An 11,765-nucleotide genomic window follows, 5' to 3' on the forward strand; every position below is an offset into this window, starting at 1 on the left:
ATTCTATTCTATTCTTTTTTAATCTTTTATTTGAAAGATCAACCACTTGCAAAAAGGATATGCAGGTATTTGGATGTCTCTAGCTTGTGGTTTTCAGCTTCAGAATGTATTGGAATTCCCGTAGATCAAATGGTGTGAAGTCTCTGTAGCCACATTTATCTTTTTGATCCATTGTTGACTAGTTTAGAAAGACTGCTCTCCCATTTCAATATTTTATGGGCCTCACACCTCCAGTCACACACTGGACACACACATACACAAACTGTTTTAGCTTGCTACAATTATTTTTGAGAGCATAGTGAAATTGTTGTATTATTTAACATGAATTTATGATTGTTATATTTGGGAGGTATTTTAATATTAAGCTCCTTTAAGCCAAAGTACAATTTGAGTTTAAATGTTTAGAGGACCTAATGTGTATGTCAGCATGCAAAGACATCTTGTACAGTTGTGTGCTCCCAACTTTGTGGCAACATTTTGAGGAAGGCCAAAATATGGGTGTGATTAGTCAGGTGTCCAGATACTTTTGGCAATATACACTACCGTTCAAAAGTTTGGTGTTACTTTGAAATTTCCTTATTTTTGAAAGAAAAGCACTGTTCTTTTCAATGAAGATCACTTTAAACTAATCAGAAATAGTTAGTTTTTTTTTTTTTTCTTTTTTATCAGACATCTAATTTTTGGGTTTGTTTACCTGACATGTTTCGACGTACAACTTCCGTCTTCCTCAGAGTGTCACCGGATGTTAATTGGTGACGCATCTTTTATCAGCTGCTGTTTCTGAAGGCGTGGCCTTCCTGTCTGGTTTGACAGGTCGGTCACGCCTTATACTGTCTGTTCGTCCCCTGCAAGATGTCACTCCAGGTATGGGAGAGCATGTATGCTCCCTCATCCCGGTTGATGGTCCTCGGGCTTCGCTTACGGATCTCTATGGCCTCCCTGATCCAGCGATGATGTTTGTTATCTTCTGTGCGGATGACTCTGGCATTCCCCCAGTCCATAATGTGATTTTCCCTTTTACAGTGATCTGTTATAGCTGACTTATAATTTTCCTGTTGTGCCTTTTCTTTTATTGTTCGGGTTTGTCTTGTAGCTGTCTCCTTTTCGCACTCTTTATGTTCATGTTTTCTTGTGTTGAAACTCCTTCCTGTCTCCCCAATATAAGTTTTATTGCATAATTTACATGGAATCTCATATATGGTGTTGCATCTGTTGTCCGGATGTATTCTGTCTTTGGGATGAACCAGGATCTGACGGAGTGTTGTGTGTGGTTTGACAGGTGTGTTAACATTGTGTTTCCTCATTACTCTTTGAATGCGTTCAGTTATTCCCCTGATGTATGGTAATGTAACTACTCCCCTGTGTTCTTGTTTGTTAGTTTGTTTTTTCTCTTTCTTCTGTGTTTTGTTGTTTTTAACCTGTTCCACCCCTTTGGATATTGCCCATTGTGGATATTGACATGCCTTCAGTGCGTGTTGTATATGTTGTTCCTCCTGTTCTTTGTCCTGTGGATCTGTAATTATTGCTGTGCGTTCATGTAATGTTCTAACTACGGATATTTTGTGCATTATGGGGTGTTCGGAAGTCCAGTTTAAATATTGGTCGGTGTGTGGGGGTTTTCTGTGTACTTTTATTTTGATGTCCCCATCTTCTGTGTGTTGTATTTTTAAATCCAAAAATGCTATTGACTGCTCCGTTTCTTCTTCATGTGTGAATTTTATATTGCCGGTATTGTCTATGGTGTTAAGATGGTCGGTGAGTTGTTGAGTGTGTCCCCTCTTTACTTTTTCCAATATGTCGTCCACATACCGTTTCCAGAGTGTTGGTCTGTATTCCGCTGGTATTGTAGTGAGTGCTTTCTGCTCCAGATCCTCCATGAAAAAGCCTGAGGAAGACGGAAGTTGTACGTCGAAACATGTCAGGTAAACAAACCCAAAAATTAGATGTCTGATAAAAAAGAAAAAAAAAAAAAACTAACTATATTTAATATAAGACATAATGAACGTAATCGAAAGATTAAGAATTAGTTACGGAGACGAAAGCATCAAGGAGTTTCGCCGCCTAGAGAGATTGACACGGAAACAGGCACGCTACAGGAATCACCTGAGATTCAATCTGCGCTGCCGGGATGAGGAAGTCGTACCGGCCAGCCTGAACATCAAGAACCCGATTCCAACCAGAAACGCGGAAAAGATGATCAGGAAAGTGCGGATGACTCTGGTAAAAGAACGGATACGGTGCACAACGGATAAATTAAATAATATCAACAGCGAACTACACAGAGAGACGGAAACTTTCAAACGCCGGTTTCCCCAGAACAAGGAAATGGAAATAGCAATACACGGACACTTGGCAGACATACACGAACAGGAATTCACAGAGACAAAAACCCGACAAATACGAAAACTGGACAAACTCATCGCACAGAAAAAGAAGGCAGAACCGGAGCACGCACACATCAACGACAAATGGATTCATAACATATCAAGGTACAAACTCTCACAAGCAGAACGCAGTATACTAGCAAAAGGACTCAACTACGCTGTCACACCGAACCATATACCACACGACGAATTCATTCTGGCAACTGAATTAGCATGTGAGAAAATACAGGATCAGGGACAAAAAGCAGCACTAAGAAACGCAATAGCTGGTATATTGAAAACGGCCAAACCACCACCCAGTAACATCACAAAACAGGAAGCCAAAGCCATGAGAACATTAGCTAAAAATAAAGATATCACAATCCTCCCAGCAGATAAAGGCAGAACAACAGTTATTATGGACATTGATGAATATGAACGAAAAATGAATGAATTACTCAGCGACAACGCATTTGAAATATTAAAAAAAGACCCAACAGAAGACAAGAAAAAGAAACTTAAAGCACTAATAAAACCACTACTCGATGAAAATAAAATAGATAAGCAGGATTACAATCATTTAGTACCCACAGCCAATGTCATCCCCAGGATTTACGGTACACCAAAAATACACAAACCAGGAACACCATTACGCCCCATAGTAGATAGCATTGGTTCGGTCACATACAACTTATCAAAAGCACTCACCGAAATAATTAAACCATTACTAGGACTCACAGACCAACACTGCAAAAACTCAAAACATCTGGCAGAAGAACTAAAAAACATCAAAATGCAGCAAGATGAAGTTTTCATTTCACATGATGTCATATCTCTTTTCACCAGAACACCCACGGAAGCCACCATACAGATAGTACAAGACAAATTAAAAACAGACAGGACGCTCAAGAAACGCACAAACCTCACCGTACAAGACATCACTCAGCTCCTTCAATTCATCGCCACATCCACATACTTTCAGTTCAGGAATACAATCTACAGACAGAAGGAAGGTTTTGCCATGGGAGACCCACTATCAGCCATCATGTGCGGCTTTTTCATGGAGGATCTGGAGCAGAAAGCACTCACTACAATACCAGCGGAATACAGACCAACACTCTGGAAACGGTATGTGGACGACATATTGGAAAAAGTAAAGAGGGGACACACTCAACAACTCACCGACCATCTTAACACCATAGACAATACCGGCAATATAAAATTCACACATGAAGAAGAAACGGAGCAGTCAATAGCATTTTTGGATTTAAAAATACAACACACAGAAGATGGGGACATCAAAATAAAAGTACACAGAAAACCCACACACACCGACCAATATTTAAACTGGACTTCCGAACACCCCATAATGCACAAAATATCCGTAGTTAGAACATTACATGAACGCACAGCAATAATTACAGATCCACAGGACAAAGAACAGGAGGAACAACATATACAACACGCACTGAAGGCATGTCAATATCCACAATGGGCAATATCCAAAGGGGTGGAACAGGTTAAAAACAACAAAACACAGAAGAAAGAGAAAAAACAAACTAACAAACAAGAACACAGGGGAGTAGTTACATTACCATACATCAGGGGAATAACTGAACGCATTCAAAGAGTAATGAGGAAACACAATGTTAACACACCTGTCAAACCACACACAACACTCCGTCAGATCCTGGTTCATCCCAAAGACAGAATACATCCGGACAACAGATGCAACACCATATATGAGATTCCATGTAAATTATGCAATAAAACTTATATTGGGGAGACAGGAAGGAGTTTCAACACAAGAAAACATGAACATAAAGAGTGCGAAAAGGAGACAGCTACAAGACAAACCCGAACAATAAAAGAAAAGGCACAACAGGAAAATTATAAGTCAGCTATAACAGATCACTGTAAAAGGGAAAATCACATTATGGACTGGGGGAATGCCAGAGTCATCCGCACAGAAGATAACAAACATCAGCGCTGGATCAGGGAGGCCATAGAGATCCGTAAGCGAAGCCCGAGGACCATCAACCGGGATGAGGGAGCATACATGCTCTCCCATACCTGGAGTGACATCTTGCAGGGGACGAACAGACAGTATAAGGCGTGACCGACCTGTCAAACCAGACAGGAAGGCCACGCCTTCAGAAACAGCAGCTGATAAAAGATGCGTCACCAATTAACATCCGGTGACACTCTGAGGAAGACGGAAGTTGTACGTCGAAACGTCAGGTAAACAAACCCAAAAATTAGATGCCTGATAAAAAAGAAAAAAAACAAACTAACTATATTTAATATAAGACATAATGAACGTAATCGAAAGAAAAAAATAATCAGAAATACACTCTATACATTGCTAATGTGGTAAATGACTATTCTAGCTGCAAATGTCTGGTTTTTGGTGCAATATCTACATAGGTGTATAGAGGCCCATTTCCAGCAACTATCACTCCAGTGTTCTAATGGTACAATGTGTTTGCTCATTGCCTCAGAAGGCTAATGGATGATTAGAAAACCCTTGTACAATCATGTTAGCACAGCTGAAAACAGTTTAGCTCTTTAGAGAAGCTATAAAACTGACCTTCCTTTGAGCAGATTGAGTTTCTGGAGCATCACATTTGTGGGGTCGATTAAATGCTCAAAATGGCCAGAAAAATGTCTTGACTATATTTTCTATTCATTTTACAACTTATGGTGGTAAATAAAAGTCTGACTTTTCATGGAAAACACAAAATTGTCTGGGTGACCCCAAATTTTTGAACGGTAGTGTAATGTAAGTATTTCAAATACTTGCAAATGCTTCATTAATAATGAAGGAACATGAGAAGTTTACCATCGAATGACATACATTTTTGGAATGAACATATAGATAAAGGGCGGCACGGTGGTGTAGTGGTTAGCGCTGTCGCCTCTCAGCAAGAAGGTCCTGGGTTCGAGCCCCATGGCCGACGAGGGCCTTTCTGTGCGGAGTTTGCATGTCCTCCCTGTGTCTGCATGGGTTTCCTCCGGGTGCTCCGGTTTCCCCCACAGTCCAAAGACATGCAGGTTAGGTTAACTGGTGACTCTAAATTGACCGTAGGTGTGAATGGTTGTCTGTGTCTATGGGTCAGCCCTCTGATGACTTGGCAACTTGTCCAGGGTGTACCCTGCCTTTCACCCGTAGTCAGCTGGGATAGGCTCCAGCTTGCCTGCGACCCTGTAGAACAGGATAAAGCGGCTAGAGATAATGAGATGAGATATAGATAAACTAATATAGTAATGATCAGGAACAGCCATATGAATGCATTATAAGCAGCCTAAAAACATAATAAACACCAGTGCTTAATTTGTGAAGTGGGAGGTCCCGGAACGCAGGAGGTGGGTGGGTCCGGCGACTCAAAAAAAAAAGGCGGGGGGCGGTTTACTATAACTTTACGCACACGCCTATTGCATGACATGTATTGCAACAGCACCAGTTATCAAATCCTGGACAACAATGGACAACGCTCAGAATGTTCTCGAAACAGGCAATCAAGTTCACTCTCGCTCTCCACACATACGTTAAGGCAGGGGTCGGGAAGCTTTTTGGCTGAGAGAGCCATGAAAACCACATATTTTCAAATACATTTTCGTGAGAGCCATATATAAAAAGTGACGGTGAATACAACTAAAATGCATTTTTATGTATGACCACCAATTTGAGTGTAATATATTCTTTTTCATAATGAAGAGGCTCTTGACATGTCGTCTTCCTCCTGTCCCCCGCTGAATATTTTGACGCAAACGTAGCTTGGCGTGTTTCGAAGTGCCGCTTTATTTCATTGTTTCATCGATGCAATCTTGTCATTGTATAGGCCTATTGGACACAAAGCAGAACCCTCTCACCCCACAAAGGCGAATTCCTCTGTCCATTCCTGTTGAAATGCACGGTAGCCTACCAGTCACCTTTTTTTTCCCTTTTCGCCATGTTCTTTGTCAAAAGGCTTTGCTTTGCGGACAGCTAACTGACTTTTTCATTAAATGGAGGTGTACTTCTTGATCCCAATGTGAGCTGATTAATCTGCAAGCCAGATGCAGTCACCAAAAGAGCCACATCTGGCTCCCGAGCCATTGCAGACCCCTGCGTTAAGGCAACAACTGGATCAACAGTTAACAAATCAAACACAGGTTACAATATATTGATGGCCATAATAAAACACAGCAGAGTAAAGACTTAATCTTGCTTGTGTATCTAACTGAGATTATAAAGAAAGTAAATAAATAAAACGGTCCTGGCACTTGCACCCACAACTGGTTCAGATATGTGGATGACACCTGGGTTAAAATCAAAACCCTTGAGGTGGAAGCCTTCTCTAAGTACATCAATGCAGTGGATATCAACATCAATGTCACTCGGGAAGACGTCAGTGGGAATAATCTTGTCTTCTTGGATTGTGACGTGTGTACATTAGACAAGACAGAAGCCTTAGCATCGAGGTCTACCAGAACCCCCCCACACACATCAGTACCTACTCTTTGACTCACACCACCCATTGGAACACAAATTGGGGGTCATTAGGACCTTGCAACACAGGGCTCAGAACATCCCTACGACCATAGAGGGAAAAGAGAAGGAGCAAAATCACATCAAGAAAGCACTTCAGAACTGTGGGTATCCCAACTGGGCTTTCTTCAAGAGCAGAAAAAGGAACATAACAGACAAGGAAGATAACAGGAACAAACACAAGAACATTGACATTCCCTACATTTCTGGTCTATCTGAGAAACTCAGGAAGATCTTCTATAAACACAACATTCTGGTACATTTCAGACCCAGCAACACCCTGAAGCAGAAACTGGTCCACTCTAAGGACAGAATACCCAGACACAAACAGGACAATGTAGTGTATGCAATTCATTGCAGTGAGGAATGCACAGACTCGTATATTGGGGAAACAAAACAACCGCTTCACAGGCGCATGGCTCAACACAGGAGAGCCAGTTCCTCAGGCCAGGACTCTGCTGTCTATCTTCATCTTAACAACAAAGGACACTCATTTCAGGATTGCAATGTATGCATTTTAGCCAGAGAGGATCGTTGGTATGAGCGAGGAGTTAAAGAAGCCATTTTTGTCAACCTGGAATGGCCATCACTGAACAGAGGTGGGGGTCTAAGACATCATTTATCAGCCACCTACAATGCAGTCCTTGGCACACTTCTCAGACAACTGAATGCACACCAAAACCCAGCTGTTTTCAGTGACTCACAGGAGGACAGAGAGAACCAACAACCCATTGATCACCCCAATGACTCTCTAGGCCAGAGGTCTTCAATCCTATCCGCAAAGGGCCGGTGTAGCTGCAGGCTTTCATTACAGCCAAATTGGAGGCTCACTTGATTGTTGACTGGAGACGAGGGTGAAATGATTAAACAAGTGAAATCAGGTGTAGCTCCTGCTTGGTTGGAATGAAAGCCTGCAGCCACACTGGCCCTTTGTGGATAGGATTGAAGACCCCTGCTCTAGGCCGTTCACACCCAGCCCCCAGTGACCCACACCAACAGGATGACCTTAGAATTGCTTTTCATCCCTGAGAGGATAAATACCTGATACTCCCTATTAGTCAGACAGAACTGAAGAAGCCTTTCGGATGAGAGGTGAAACGTCTTCAAGAATCTTCAAGCAAGTTCAGTTGCTCTCTTTTACCACCCACAGCTCAGCAAAGAAACTTCACTCTTGGGCCTCAGCATCAGCTTGGCAAAGACAAAACTTCAGTCACTGTCTGACTTCCTGCCATCATCATCAAACGTGATCAACTTCAACACCAAGAAGGTCAAGATAGTTGATGAATTTGTCTATCTGTGCTCTAAGACCACCAATGACTGAATACATTTTGGGTGGTACTGTGGATCTTGCCCCTGTGCCACACTCAGACACCAAGACTAACCATCACCTCCAATTGGCCTGTAGAAACTGTCAGTAAGTCAGATACTCTGACATGTCTGAGTGTGGCACAGGGGCAAGATCCACAGTACCACCCAAAATGTATTCAGGATAATAGTGAAATATTAGTGTGCATGTAAACCTAAAGAATATAATCTCTGATACTTTCAAATTAAAGTTTGTTTCCTGTTTGAATTACCTGTGATATGTTTTTTTTTCCCATTGCAAGTCTGATGGGCTTACAAAGAGTTTAAGTAGACCTTGCTGTAAAGTGATCTGAAATCTTAATGCAACAGCATATAACTGGTCATGTAGTATATGAACATACATGACATGCTGCAAAAAAATAAATAAACATGAACAAACTCCACTCAGGATACAGTTGACTAATTGGCAAGAAAGTATGACATAAGTGGTATGAAAATATCATATCATTTTACTGAAGAGTGGTGCTTGAAAGTTTGTGAACTCTTTAGAATTTTCTATATTTCTGCATAAATATGACCTAAAACATCATCAGATTTTCACACAAGTCCTAAAAGTAGATAAAGAGAACCTAGTTAAACAAATGAGGCAAAAATGTTATACTTGGTCATTTATTTATTGAGGAAAATGATCCAATATTACATACCTGCTGGAAGTAGCCATCAGAAGATGGATACACTGTGGTCATAAAGGGATGGACATGGTCAGCAACAATACTCAGGTAGAGTGTGGTGTTTAAATTATGCTTAATTGGTACTAAGGGCCCCAAAGTGTGCCAAGAAAATATCCCGCACACCATTACACCAACAGCAGCAGCCTAAACTGCTTGATACAAGGCAGGCTGGATCCATGCTTTCATGTTGTTTACACCAAATTCTGACTCTAACATCCAAATGTCACAGCAGAAATCAAGACTCATCAGACCGGGCAATGTTCTTCAAATCTTTTATTGTCCAATTTTGGTGAGCCCATGCAAATTGTAGCCTTAGTTTCCTGTTTTTAGCTGACAGGAGTGACACCCAGTGTGCTCTTCTGCTGCCGAAGCCCATCTGCTTCAAGGTTCAATGTTTTGTGCATTCAGAGATGGTCTTCTGCATACCTTGGTTGTAATGAGTGGTAATTTGTGTTACTGTTGCCTTTCTATTGTGGGAAGGCTGCCATGCCATAGCCATGGTAAATTTCCTTTCACTGTACAGCATTGAACACACCAATCCCTGTACAAAACCGACAGTTTGTCACCGACCCCCAGGAGTTTCCCATCACAGCACCCATGCTGCAACAATCTCCAGATTTAAGTCACTTTCAGAACTTACAGCATTGCCTGAAAATGGAGAAAGGATTGCTAGTGTATGGTCCCCATGGCAAGGGACCACCCCGGTGGGGTCTCCCCAGTCCAAAGGCGGGTGGATAACCCGTAGCGGCCCCACTCCACCTTTTCTTTTTTTTTTTTTTTACCTTGCATGCGTCGCTAACCGCATAGGCATGCACCAACGTTAAGTATTCACCCAGAAATCCAACAGAGACTGCTTTGGACAAGCAGGACCAGCTGCAGGGCCTAGGCAGAACCCTGCAGGGAACCATTCTCACAGTCAACATGAATTCAGGATTAATAAATAACACCCTGCACGCTTTAGACACATTGTCAGGAATTGTACGGTCAGATATAACCTATGTGCGTGTAGTTAGAGATCTGATGTACAGTAGGACTTGTTGAGAGAAGTTAGTAGCTCAGTTAACAACATAAGTGGTGGAAAAATCCCTCCTTACCTAGTTCCTCTTGGCATGGTCGAGAACATACTGAAAGCTACTACCACCACTAATGTATATACCTCACAAGTACACCTGGCATATAGTCTTGGCAGTGCTATTCCCATATTTGTTAACCTGCAAGACCTGGAAATAGGATTCATACTTAGTCTACCCATCATTGAGAGACAGAATATCTATAGGTTGAAATCTGTCCTAAACATAGGCTTCTGGAAAGACAACATCCACATACATATCAAAACACCACCCTTGTTAGTGTACCACGATGACAAGCCATCTCTCTACCTCATCCCTAACTTGAACTTGTGCACCTCCACCAAAGATATACACTGGGTCTGCCCAAGCAACCCATTCATTAAGGACACAACTGAGCATTTGTGTGGACTGAGAACTGATGCCCCTGAACAAAAGTGTGTCGGTAGTATGCCCATCAAGGACGAGAGCACTGAAACTAGGGTAGAAAGAGTAGGTAATCGATGGATAGTTAACACCCCAAACACTGAAATCCTGATGTCCTACGCCCAGCATGACACAGTCACTAGGATGAAAATTCCCAACCAGACGGTGTTTCTCAATATTCCACAGGGAGCTACCATTCATATAGATGACATTGCATCACATCACCTCAACCCTGATAGATATGAGACCAAAATTGAAATGATAGATGCATTCCAAGGTCATGACCTGAGCACTGATGACACCCATCAACAGCAGCTCCTGGCTGAAGGGACTAAAATGGTAAAGTTCAATCTGGAACCAGCTGGACTAAAAACCATATTCTCTAACCAATTACTCAGACAGTCATCTAATCTAGGACACCCTGTCAGTCTGGTTGTCCTGGGACTCCTCCTCAGTGGCTGGGTCATCATGGCAGGAATTGCGTACATGCTATACAAACACTACAAACCAAACTTGACTCCATAGTCAATGTACCCGATAGCTGGAAGCGCTGCAGTGTCCGGTACAGCCCCTCATCGCAGGCTGCCAATAACCTTCCCAAAGAGTAGGCTTGCTAACTCCTATAACTCACACCTCTTTGTTTCTTCTCTTTCCAGGTATACTTGAAAATATACTTGAAATGTGTTGAATATACATTCAACACATTTCAAGTATATTTTGAAAATGTATTTGAAATGTAACCTTTTAAAGTGTGGACTACCTCATAGTTACTTAGTGTTGCTTAGTTACACGAATAATAGACATATCATTTGTCCAGATGCTCACAGCCTTATATTTGCCCAGATGCCAAAGCCTGTATAAATTGCTAATGTTTTCAGGACTGAAAGAGCATGAGTGGACTACGGACATGGACTATGCAGCCTTCTGTTGCTCTCAAGGACTATGGAAGAACCCCAGTCTTGAGACCAAAGGGGGGCGTGGGGGGGGGGCCTGCCATGCCATAGCCATAGTAACCAATTCCCTTTCACTGTACAGCATTGAACACACCAATCCCTGTACTCGATGCCATATTCTATCTCCGCCCATTCTTCTGATTCCCTGTAATGGTATTGGATACAGAGATGATACTAGATACCAAATACAGTGATGTCAAGACAGTGCTTAAAACCCACGGTGAAATCGAAATTCCTTCTCTCTGGCGGTGGATCTCCACACTTATAAGAGATGTCGCTGCATCTGTGTTAAAGAACAAAGAACAAAGGACAAAGAATGAGCTATTGATACAGGACCTTTAGCCAAAGTTCAATGTATTTGATCTTCACATAGTTGTAATAATAACTGA

This window comes from Neoarius graeffei, chromosome 14, assembly GCF_027579695.1.
Source record: "Neoarius graeffei isolate fNeoGra1 chromosome 14, fNeoGra1.pri, whole genome shotgun sequence".
In the NCBI taxonomy this organism is placed as follows: domain Eukaryota; kingdom Metazoa; phylum Chordata; class Actinopteri; order Siluriformes; family Ariidae; genus Neoarius; species Neoarius graeffei.